Here is a 13,287-nt window from a genome sequence, read left to right on the forward strand (position 1 = left end):
ACCGGTTTGGCGTAGTATTGATACTCCATAACACAGATGGTAGCTCTTCAACCCAACATCCTGGTGTTCTTTGCAACGAGACCAAAAGCCGGGGTTTAATGCCTCGCAAGATTTCCTGATTAGCTCGTTCTGCCTGTCCGTTGGACTGGGGGTGCGCCACTGACGACACGTCAAGTCGGATGTGCTCACGTTCACAGAACTCCTTCATAGCACCCTTGGATAAATTGGTACCATTGTCAGTAATGATACTGTGTGGAAAACCAAACCGGAAAATCACCTTCTTGATGAACTGCACCGCTGTTGCTGCATCACACTTGCTGACAGGCTCCGCTTCAACCCACTTGGTAAATTTGTCAACTGCCACCAAAAGGTGGGTTTTCTTATCCTTGGATCTTTTAAAAGGCCCAACCATATCCAGCCCCCAAGTTGCAAACGGCCATGTTATTGGGATCATCCTCAATTCTTGAGCCGGCACATGAGCACGCCTTGAAAATTTCTGACATCCATCACACCGTTTAACCAAGTCCTCCGCATCAGCATGCGCTGTCAACCAGTAGAACCCGTGACGAAACGCCTTTGCCACCAGAGACTTTGAACCGGTATGGTGCCCATAATCCCCTTCATGGATTTCTCTTAAGATTTCACAGCCTTCCTCAGGAGAAACACAACGTTGAAACGCCCCTAATACACTGCAATGATGTAATTCACCATTGACAATCGTCATAGATTTGGATCGCCGGACTATCTGCCTGGCCAGAATCTCATCCTCTGGCAACTCCCCCCGGTTCATGTACGCAAGATAAGGAACTGTCCAATCCGGAATAACATGCAGGGCTGCCACCAACTGAGCCTCCGGATCAGGGATAGCCAAATCCACCTCACCTGGGAGCTTGACTGACGGGTTGTGCAACACGTCCAAAAAGACGTTAGGCGGGACCGGTTTACGCTGAGAACCCAACCGGCTTAAAGCATTCGCCGCTTCATTCTTCCGACGGTCCACATGATCCACTTGATAACCCTTGAAATAACCTGCAATATTATCCACTTCCCGGCGATATGCAGCCATGAGCGGGTCTTTAGAATCCCAAGTGCCAGACACTTGTTGAGCCACTAGGTCCGAGTCACCAAAGCACTTAACCCGGCTTAAATTCATCTCTTTAGCCATCCGGAGACCATGGAGCAAGGCTTCGTACTCAGCTGCATTATTAGTACAAGGGAACATTAAGCGGAGAACATAGCAAAACTTATCACCTCGTGGGGAAGTTAATACGACCCCAGCCCCCGAGCCTTCCAATTGCCTGGATCCGTCAAAATGAATAGTCCAATATGTGTGATCCGGCTTCTCCTCTGGTGCTTGTAACTCCGTCCAATCATTGATGAAATCAACAAGTGCTTGAGACTTCACTGCCCTCCGAGGCACGTACTTCAGTCCGTGTGGCCCAAGCTCTATAGCCCACTTGGCAATCCGGCCAGTCGCCTCCCGATTCTGTATAATATCACCCAAGGGAGCTGAACTGACCACTGTGATGGGGTGCCCTTGAAAATACCGCTTCAACTTCCGACTGGCCATAAAAACACCATAGACCAGCTTCTGCCAATGCGGATACCTTTGCTTGGATTCAATAAGCACCTCGCTGATATAATAAAGCGGCCGCTGAACCGGATATTCCTTGCCTGCCTCTTTGCGCTCCACCACAATAGCCACGCTAACTGCCCGAGCATTGGCCGCTACGTATAATAATAGTGGCTCCTTGTCGACCGGAGCTGCAAGAACAGGCGGATTGGCTAACTGCCGCTTCAGGTCCTCAAATGCCTCATCAGCAGCTGGACTCCAGACGAAATTGTCTGTCTTCCTCAGCATTTGGTACAAAGGGATAGCCTTCTCCCCGAGGCGGCTGATAAACCGGCTCAGCGCAGCGATTCGGCCCGCCAAACGCTGAACATCGTTGATACACTTCGGTTTAGCTAGGGATGTAATAGCCGTAATATTCTCCGGATTAGCATCAATTCCTTTGTTAGACACCAGGAAACCCAGTAACTTGCCTGCCGGAACACCAAAAACACACTTGGCCGGATTAAGCATCATCCTGTAAGCTCGCAAGTTGTCAAAGGTCTCCTTCAAATCATCCACAGCGTCTCCTTCTGTCTTGATTTTACTACAATATCATCCACATAGGCGTGCACATTGCGGCCGATCTTCTCATGCAGGCAATTCTGTACACACCGTTGATAGGTGGCTTGGGCACTCTTGAGCCCGAAGGGCATAGATACATAGCAGAAGGCTCCAAAGGGAGTAATAAATGCCGTTTTTTCCTGGTCCTTAACCGCCATCTTAATCTGATGATATCCAGAGTATGCATCCAAAAAACTCAAACGCTCACAACCCGACGTGGCATCAATGATCTGGTCAATACGGGGGAGGGCAAAAGGATCTGCCGGACAGGCTTTGTTAAGATCTGTGTAATCCACACACATACGCCAAATGCCGTTTTTCTTAAGAACCAACACCGGATTGGCAAGCCACTCTGGATGGAACACCTCAATAATAAAACCAGCTGCTAAAAGCCTGGCCACTTCCTCTCCAATGGCTTTGCGTCTTTCTTCGTTAAACCGGCGGAGGAACTGTTTCACCGGTTTATACTTAGGATCCACATTAAGAGTGTGCTCAGCGAGTTCCCTCGGTACACCTGGCATGTCAGGCAGCTTCCATGCAAAAATGTCCCGATTCTCACGGATGAACTCGATGAGCGCGCTTTCCTATTTAGGATCCAGGTTGGCACTGATAGTGAACTGCTTGGACGAATCGCCGGGCACGAAGTCAACAAGCTTGGTCTCAGCTGCCGATTTGAACTTCAGATCTGAATCATGCTCTGTAGTTGGCTTCTTTAAAGGGGTCATATCCGCCGGATCAAGATTGTCCTTATAATACTTCAACTCCTCCGTGGCACAGACTGACTCTGCATAAGCCGCATCACCCTCTTCACATTCCAAAGCGATCCTACGGTTCCGGTGAACCGTTATCGTCCCCTTGTAACCCGGCATCTTGAGCTGTAAGTAGATATAACAAGGCCGCGCCATGAACTTGGCATAAGCCGGCCGCCCAAACAAGGCGTGATACGGGCTCCGGATCTTCACCACTTCGAAGTTTAATTTTTCCGACCGAGAATCGTGCTCGTCCCCAAAAGCCACATCTAGGGCTATCTTACCAACAGGATATGCAGATTTGCCTGGCACAACACCATGGAATACCGTATTCGACGGCCTGAGATCCTTGTCTGTCAGTCCCATGCGCCGGAATGTCTCATAGTATAGTATGTTAATACTGCTTCCTCCATCCATGAGTACCTTGGTGAATTTATAACCCCCCACCTGAGGGTCTACCACTAAAGCTAGCTGGCCCGGATTATCAACCCGGGGCGGGTGATCCTCTCTGCTCCACACGATAGGCTGCTCCGACCAGCGCAAGTAACGTGGTAAGGCCGGTTCAACAAAATTCACCGCTCGCCTGTGGAGTTTTCGGTCGCGCTTATCCAAGCCAGTTGTGAAGACATGGTATTGCCCATTGCTCAACTGCTTTGGCTGGCTCTGATAACCTGACTGCTGCTGCTGCTGGCCGTTCTGATTATTCTGGCTATTGTGACCGCCCTGATTGAAACCTGAACCGGAAGCTCCATCGTGACCCGGACCGTGTAAACCGGATCCTGAACCGCCACCTGACCCATGGTCATACCGGAAGGCATTAGAGTTTTTAAACTCCCGCATAATATAACAATCCTTCCAAAGGTGGTTAGCCGGTGTCTCCTTCGTCCCGTGCTTTGGGCAAGGCTGATTCAACAAATGATTCAAACGGCTTGCGTTAGGATTGGGGGCCCCATTACGATCTGCCGCCTTACCTCTGCGCCGCTGCCCCCTGTCCTGTGCATTAGTGTTGGCCACAAAATCCATGCTACCCTCCGCCTTGCGTTTGCCTCCGTTTCCATGACCCGCCGGTTTGTACTGCTGCTGTTTAGAGTTGCTATTCTTCCTTCCCTTCCCTGTTTCATCATCATCAGGTTCGGGATCCTTGGTACTGTCCGAATCGGCATACTTTACTAAAGCAGCCATGAGGGTTCCCATGTCATTACAGAACCGCTTCATGCGTCCCAATTTCAATTTTAGAGGCTCAAACCGGCAGTTGCCTTCCAGAGTTAAGATCGCAGAGTCAGCATTAATCCTGTCCGATGAGTGCAAAATTTTCGAAACGCGGCGCACCCAACGGGTCGTTGATTCTCCTTCCTCCTAGACACAAGCCACCAGGTCTACTATGGACTTGGGCTGCTTACATGTATCCTTAAAATTCTGTATAAACTGGGCCCGCAACTGGGCCCATGAGCTGATAGAATTGGGTGGCAGACTCTTTAACCAAGTACGAGCCGTGCCCTCAAGCATCATGGTGAAGTATTTTGCACATGCGGCCTCATCCACGTCCAGCATCTCCATGGCCATCTCATAACTCTCTACCCATGCTTCAGGGGGTAAATCAGCGGTGTAATTCGGCACCTTGCGTGGATCCTTGAAATCTTTGGGCAGGCGCACATTACGTAAAGCTGGGATTAAGCAAGGCACTCCCAAAGCGGATGTGATCCCTGGTCCGGCAAAGGTTGTAGAACGAACCGGTGTAAGTTGGCCCGCATTATCCTGTGCTGCTAACTTGGCCTCCCTTTGTGCCCGGGCCCGGTCCACCACATCCTGAGCATCTCCAACACCACCTGCCGGGTCATTACCATGGGCCGCTTCACGGCCTCGCGCATTGCTTGATATGGCCGGTTCCTCCATGCGCCTGCTATAGCTCCGGCTCGGACGGGGCGTAGAATGAATCCGATCACGGCTGTATGAGTAGGCCTCCTGCTGAATCAGTGCAGTCCGGAGAAGCTCCTTAACCCGGCGCGTCTCTATCGCTTGCGGAGAATCCCCTTCGACTGGGATGGCCTCTAACCGTGCAGCGGCCGCAACAAGGTTGTCCATAGGATTCGAATAATGACCCAGGGGTGTTTGGACCGGCGGAGGAACCACAATGTTTTGGTGAGGAGGTTCCATCAGGCGAGGTTGGACCGTCGCCCCTGGCCCTGGTGCCTCAATCCGGTTTGTCTCCGGGTACTGCGGCGGATTACTGGGTCCAGCTCCTGGAGTGTGAAAGAGATTTCGGGGGTCAAACCCTAACGGCAGGCGTGATCTGTGCTTCCGCTTCAAAACCTCCTGTGATGCATTCTGGTCAAGCATGAGCTTATAGGCCTGGGCGTCCAAAGCGGCCCGCTCCGCCGCCATCCTGTCCTTCTCTGCCGCCAGATCCGCTTTGGCTCGCGCGATCTGTTCTTTCACCTTTGCAATTTCTGCATCATGAGCCTCCTGATCTGCCGGATTGGCTTCCACCATAAGCGCGGCCAGTGCGTCAAACAGGTCGGATAGGACTTGAACCGGCGGGCGCATAAGGCCTCCTGCCCCTGCTGCCGCTGTCACTGCTGATCCGGAGAGCACTGCTGCGGCGGTCGAAGAGTGGTTCGCCGCCTGGGTGCCGGCCATGAATATTCCAACCCGGTTGACCGGGCCTGGGGGGTCCGGAATACTGTCGCCATCGGAACAGCCCCTAATCTGGTCGTCTTGCAACTGGTATAGCGATTCGGTCTCTCCGGCTGAGGACTCGTCGCCAGAATAGACGACGGTCTCGCTACCGTGTTCTGACTCGTCCTCACGCTCACCTTCGTGGACGACTCCAACGAAGACACGCTTCACGGCCAGTTTAACCCGGGTAGATCTCGCACGCTGAGCCGTCTCGATGAGGTTGGTGCAGATGTCCGGCTCAGGCCCAGGCTCACCGATTTTGCCAATGAAAACGTGTATGCCACCAAAGGGGACCCGGTACCCGTACTCGATTGAATCGGCCTCGGGACCCCATCCTGCGTCGTCGATGTAGATCCTGCCCCGACGACTCTTGGTCATCTGGCCCACAACATAGCCTTCGAGTCCCTTGAGCTTGCCCTCCAAGATCGTCAAACCATTGTGCGATAGCCCCACGGTGGGCGCCAACTATCATGGATTTGTCACGGCAGATGTCCTAGCGAAAGGACTTAGTCGTGGAGCCATCGCTACAAGTTTACTTGAAGGGGTTAAAGCGGACACAAAGACACGAGGATTTTATACTAGTTCGGCCCCTTCGATGAAGGTAAAAGCCTACGTCTAGTTGTGATGGAATTGATATGATCTCGATGGCTAGGGAGCAAACAAGCTTCGCCTAGGCTCGAGTTGTCGTTGTCTGTCCTGAACCGCCACCGGGTCGTCCCCTTATATACATGGGGACGCCCGTCGGTCCATAGAGTCCTAACCGGTTCATACTCGTATTCCGGTTGGTATCTCTCTATTCCTTACTTACAATACAAATCATACATCAGGCCGGTTTACGGCTACATGTTCTAACCGACTACAGGCCTTGGGCCTTCATCTGTTTACGCCACTAATGAAGTTAACCCGGCCCAAGTGGGCCGGTTTACGCCTAGTGGTAATATCCCCAACAGGAGGCAATGAAGGGTTGGACTTTTCCCAGTTCTATCCACCATTGAGGGTTGATCTGTCGTCACAGGGGTGGGGGGCATGACGTCATCCTTGCCTCCCGTCTAGTGGCAGCGTGCCACCGGTGAGCTCGCCTTTTCCCGGGTGGGGCAAGGTGGGGCGATGCAGGCTAGCTCTGGCCAAGCACGTGGATCCGGGGGCTGTTCAAGGGTGTGGAAGGATGTGCCTTCCCGCCCGCCTCTTCTGCCGTCTTGGTTACGAGCCTGGGCGGGGATGGAGTTGGTGCCACGGTTGTCGGGGCGGTGACCTTGGTGCTGGGAGCCGTGTTGCTAGGGGCGGAGCACACAGCTTAGCCGTTTGCTTGTTGATGTCATTGTGATGTCATGTCCACGGTTGTGTGCCCCGACACTCCATAGTGATGCGTATTGTTCACCTATTTCTATTTGTTGACTTGGAGTTGTATGGGGTAGTGTGGCTGTTTCAGCGTATTTGTATCATGTCTCGGGTGTATGTTGTGTTGGCATGTTTGTATTGGTAGCTCGATAATGGCTACTTTATATATAAAGCGGAGAAACTTTTTTTGGTTAATAGGGGTTACATTTTGATCCAACAACCCAAATTTTGGAATACAAGATATTTATCACACTTGAACAAAGTTTTGGACGCTCTTTTACAATTTCATGAGTGTACACAACTTATAATTTCACACGATTCTGATCATCTACTCCAACCTTTTATTTCCAGTGCAGTTTTTGTACAATCGAGGCATTTTTCAATACTTGTAGGTTTTATTGAAACGGCCTTCCTTTATTTTGTTTTATAAACTTCCATTACGTGTTTGCATTTTTACTGTATACTATAGCATGCTTTTTATTATCGTGTTGTTTATTTGTGCTTTGAACTGAACGGTAAATTCATAGATTTGCTCTGTTCGCCGAATCTCTTTCCCCAATTGCTCCAATGCCTTTACTGCCCAAGGGCCAAGCAAACACGCCACGCCACATTTATTGTGCTTCATTTTGCTGTTTCCCAGTGCAGCTTGCCGTCATCGTGTCGGGGACATCTGGATGAAGGGGAAACATCCGACTGACCGAAGTGATACGGGAATTTTTCTAGGTTTGATAGTACAGTGAACTTTGGTCATATTGCAATAGGCAGTGAAGCTAAGCTAATGCTTTGGCCAACTAAGCTAAACAATAGGTTGTGAAACATAGCAACGGAGTACTCCCTCCATTCCTTTTTATAGTGCGCCTTGTTGGTAGCACTTATACCAAGACACTAGAACATGAAGGCGCGCGTTGCCACACCTCTATCTTTGAGAATTGAATAATAGAAATGGTTGAATTTTTGTGATTGTTAAGACATTTCATAACTTTTGGATAATTCATATTACATCATTCACATATAAAAGTTGAAAACCACTCAATTTAATATATTATGAACATATAGAAGAACTTGTTTTTACACTAAAAACATTGGAGTTTTTCTTGTAGGCAGAGTGATTAAAATGACTTGAAAATGATTATGTGAAGATAGTTCTCTTTTATGAGCTTCTAATTCTTTCTCAGTGACAAAAGATGAATGTGGTTCAATTATGGCATGCATGGTGTATCTTGTACCTGCACACATGATCGAAAACGAAAAGGCTGCGAGTATGTTGATTATTGTAAAAATGGTAATTTCACCAGATTTGTCAATAATTCAGCTCAATACCGTGAAGTTCTAATGAAAACCCATTATCATATATAATGCATAACATGCATCTTATGAATAAATAAGTCAGAAAATAGTAATTACATTATCTCTTGCACATACAGCTAGACTAACGGAATGGCTCATATAACGGTCATTTGAATTGTATGCATTGAAATATTCTTTTTTCGGTGAAGTCCAAAGCATAAGACATTTATCTTTTCTTCAGTTCACTATGAAACAAATTTAGATAATTAGTAACCAAAAAATCAGGGATGATTCATATGAACAACTTGTAAACACAAGACGCTCACATTCTAGTGTCAAAGGTATGTACTGATAACAATAGGGAAGAGATGGAACAATATTTATAAGATTTTCCATTGAAGATGTAGGTACTCAGTACCAAAGTAGCACTTGACAGACCATACATGCCGGGTTTAGATGTTAAAACCTACGTAAATGTTAGTTCCAAAAGCACCTGATCGGAAATCAACGAGGACAAACAATATAACCATTAGCAAAATTATGAACAGAGAATAAATGCTAATATATGCAGCTTCATCCACTTCACATGCAACCAATTGATCCTTGGGAAAGGCTATTAATGTGGCATGCAAAAAAACCAAGTAAAGGGTATCAAAAAAATGTGGCATCCGTACCCGTGGATTTCACGACAATGTGCCAACGCCTTGAGTATCACTACAGCTCTACTGCCACTGGCGGCCCAATCGTTGTTTTCTCTATCTGGCCGTCGAGAAGGTCAGAGCCATTGCCGCCACATCCTTTTCTCACATGTTCCCCATGAAGCAACAACCATGTTTTTCTATTGTAGCTAAACTGATTAAAGTAAAAAAGTTGTTGAGCTTTAGCCGCAAAAATGTTTCAAATATCAGAATAAAATTGGCAGAATTGCCTTGCGGATTGAAAATATGTCTATACAGAGATGAAAGGAACATAATCCATGGAGTTACCGAAAGAAAAACTTGAAGTGCATCGTGCATACCTGTCACTTAGAAAAGCAACACAAGACTGAACAAACAATAAGATAACAGTGTGGCTTAATCGCTGTGAAGGCTCCTAGCTAACTACGTTATACTGTTTAGTAATGGCAAACTGGATTCAACATAACCTCTGAAAATCCTTTCTTGATAGTTTCAATGTTGTCTTAGTCTTCCCTAGCAAGGAATAAGAACTGTTGGAAAGAAGAAACATATGGTTATATATGCTAATATGCTATATATAGAGAGAAAATGCACATAAGGTGTCGCAGCGCATATTTTTCATCTCTTCCTGTAGGATCGAAGATTGTAGGCATGTATAAGTTGATAGCAATAAGCAGATAGAAAGAACCTTCACATCATAAACTACAAACTAACTCTTGAGAAAATTCAGTCATAAACAAAGCAGAGATGTCAACACAGAAATCAACGTTGGTGCCTCTAGATGGGCTCTTGTAGACTCTTCTCTCGAATGGAGACCTAGAAAATATCAGCACATGAACTTCCAAAAATAAGGTATGGAAAGGACGTGTTGTGGGGCAGCTAAGAAGCTACGTACTCACCAGCAGCAAAACCACGGCCAGGTATCGAATTTGATAAGCAAAGAAAACAGGTTCACAGGGTCGTCGATGCAAAAAATATGAGGGCATCACTCCTCCCATCCGTGCGCCGCCCCCGCTGAAAGAGCTTTTCGTGATGCCTCTTGCACTAACTTCACGTCTCCACCGAGCACCATCAAAACTATTTTCATCAGAAGGCATCTCAGCCAGCAGAATGCAGAGAATATTTTACCTGGAACTGGAATCTCTATGAAGTCCTCTCAGGAACTTCACCATCCCATCCGCACCTAGTCGTCTCAAACATGAACCCTTCAGGCAATTCTGAAGGAAGCCGAGGAAAATCAGGGAAGGACGCTGATGGAGCGGGCGGCCGCCACAGCCGGCATGGACGAACGCTGGGAACAAAAAAACAACAACGAAGGGACTACGAAGGAAGAGTAGAGGGCGGGTGGACCGGGCCGACGCGGAGGCGATCGTGCATCGAGGAGGGAGGACCGGCGGCGTAGAAGAACAGAGAAACTTTTCGGCTCGAGAGGAGGGATAACGCTGGAACACGTACGATGTGGGCTGTTAGCATCCAGCTGAAAAGAAGTGGGCCTTCGACGACCCGATTAAGGAGAGGAATACCAGGTCGTTTCGTGGAGCAGCGCCCCGTGAGGCAGTGCGCGACGCGCGCGGGCGACGCGGGACGAGCAACTTCATCTGCATCGTAAGCTCGAGTATCCGACGGCTGAAACAATCAAATCGCTGTGAAGGCTTCTAGCTAGCTACGTTATACTGTTTAGTAATGAGGTGGCACATTTATTTGGACTGAAATTGCCCCTTCTCTGCTCATACTGTCATGCATGTGCATGCATGCAGCAAAGCGCACTACATCCAACGCGGCTATTTTGAACTAAAAGCGCTTATGCGCATTACATTGCGGAATATGAGCCATAATCTTATACGCACTAGAATATGGAACAGAGGGAAGTATATTTTATGTTCTGGCGTAAAAAAAAAGTACCCGTCGGCATCACTATCCTGGCCGTCCAAGCAATTTTGTCTTAGTCCTAACTTTTTTTTTAGGATAGTCCTAGTAACTATTTTAGCAGTATAATAGTAACTTCTTTTAGTAACTATCAAAGGCTAGAGATGTTTATCCACTACGTTTGGCGCTGCAACAATTTCTTTATATAGTCCAGCTGGTTCTGCTGTTGCATAAACAATTCTACTACCGGACTCAACGCAGCGTCAAAGTCGTACACAGTCCCCCATGAGAGGCTATGGCTGCGCGGTGCAGCTATGGCAATGCCATGTCCCGTCGCGCCTCGGGAACCGTCGTCCTGCAACTTCAGCCGGTGGCAGGCACGCCTGCATTGAAGGTCTAGAAGTAATTGGAAAAGAAGGAAAACAAAATCTGCTAGTATTCCAATCCAACCGTTGAACTCAGCAAAAATTGCAATAAAACATAGCATGAAAAATCCAACAGAAATTGCAATGACACATATTTTGATTAATGCCAATTTACATTGCAAAAAATAGAGAGTTTGAGCACTGGTTTATACTACCCAGTTTTCTGGCTAATTACCTAAGGAAAAAAATTAGAAAAAAATTGAGCCGAAATTCACTAGGGAATATTTTTATGTGGCCAGCCAAAATTACATCATTCCATTCGTATTTGAAATAGTTTCTAATGATATAGTTTTTGACGACATGTATGAATATTTTGTTAGTTAAATCTATGGTTAAAATTTAGCATAAAATATAATGAGGAGCTGAGGTAGGAGGCGAGGACTTGACGCTGTACTTTTAACTTGCCAAGTAAGGAACCGGCTAGCAGGACTGTGCGATAGTACTACGGTCACTGCATGGCCACGGCTTTGGCCTGCTGCAACGTCAAGCACACCACATCCTATGTTTTACCACTGTCAAATCTATCGACATTATTAATTCACCCGCCGCGCTTGCTGCTTTTACCTCGGCCTTCTCCTCTTCCACCTCGCGAGCCGAGCATTTCACACTTAAGACAGGCAGAGTGGTTGAGCATGCAGGCTGCTAGTGGTAGCTCGTCGGAAAGGGTCAGGGGCTCGCCGTCGGCGATGGAGACGGGCGGCGGCCAGAGCGCCAAGAAGCAGAGGCTGGAGCTGGTGCTGGCCAGCCCGGCCCCGGTGAAGCAAGAGATGGTCGTGCTCATGCACGAGGCGGGCGAGATCGTGCCGGCGATACAGGCCCCGACCAAGGAGGCCCATCTGGGCCTCACCGTTCTGCAGTGCCACTTCTGCTCCCGCCCCTTGAAGCCGCCCGTCCACCAGGTAAGGTCATCTATTTGTTCCATTCACCTGACCGATCGAGGAAGGGAGGCGCGGGTTTCTTGACGCGGTGTTGTTCGGTTAATTTGTGCAGTGTAACGCTGGGCACCTGGCATGCGGCGACTGCCCGCGGCGAGCGCCCCGGTGATGAGCGGCAGTGCCAGAAGTGCGAGCGTGGCGGCGGTTTCGACGTCCATAACACGGCGATGGACGCCGTGGTCTCCGCGGCCAGGGTAGAGTGCGCGCACGACGGCTGCGGCTCTCATCACCTACCACAAGCTCCAAGACCACCAGGACGCGTGCCGTTCGCGCCTTGCAAGTGCCCCGTTCCCGGCTGCGGCTTTGAAGGCCCGCCGCAAACGCTCCCCCACCACCTCACCGATGTCCACCCCATGCCCGTGCAAACGATCCAGTATGGCAAGGTTCTTCAGCTGCAGGTGCCGGTGTTGGAGCCGCGGCGCCTGCTGTTCGCGGAGGAGGACGATCACGTGTTTCTCGTGGTCGGCGGCGCTCTCGGTCCGAGCGCACCTATCGCTGTGTCGGTTGTGTGCATCAGGGCGGGGGCCTCCCCGCCGCCGCACTACACGGCCAAGGTGTGGTGAATGGGCCGCCGTCAGGCGGTTAACGGCAGGTTCAACACTGTCAGAGCAGAAATCGAGGTGACGAGCACCAAGGAGCCCGGCGTCCTCGCCGTGGAGGAGCTGATGACCTTCTTGACGGTGCCGCCCAAGATGCTTGCTTGGGATGGGCCGTCCAGGTCCAGGACTGTTTCGCTCAGCATTCGGATTGACAAGACTTCATCCTAAATGATTCCACAAGTTTAGTCTTCTAGTGACTCCCCCCCCCTAGTTAACATCTAGGGTTTAATTTGGTTTACTTTAGCTTTGAGAGGATGATGGATCTTGGTGATGATGGAGCAGTTACTTCAAGATTAGGCAGCAGTTGAAGTAATTTCCAACTGTGGAAGGTGTATTTTGTGACTCTTGGGTATAAGATCCTCTGGGCAACAAGCAAACCTAAATGTATGCTGCTTATATGTTTACTCCCACCAGAGTTCACGGAGTAATTATTAACAGTGTGTCGCATACTTCTCCCACCAGGTTATATGCATTATGTCCCATCAAACAAAAAGTTATATGCCTTATGTGATAGTTACGTACTACTCCAGTCATGAATATAAGATATTTTGAATATTTTAAT

General features: G+C 48.8%; 1 pseudogene; it reads left to right on the top strand.

Moving 5' to 3' along the window:
• Window positions 1-11,773: 11,773 nt before the first annotated feature.
• On the top strand, window positions 11,774-12,911 carry LOC123064374 (putative E3 ubiquitin-protein ligase SINA-like 6; annotated as a pseudogene).
• The last annotated feature ends 376 nt before the right edge of the window (window positions 12,912-13,287 follow it).

This window comes from Triticum aestivum, chromosome 3B (genome assembly GCF_018294505.1).
Source record: "Triticum aestivum cultivar Chinese Spring chromosome 3B, IWGSC CS RefSeq v2.1, whole genome shotgun sequence".
NCBI classification, from domain to species: Eukaryota; Viridiplantae; Streptophyta; class Magnoliopsida; order Poales; family Poaceae; genus Triticum; species Triticum aestivum.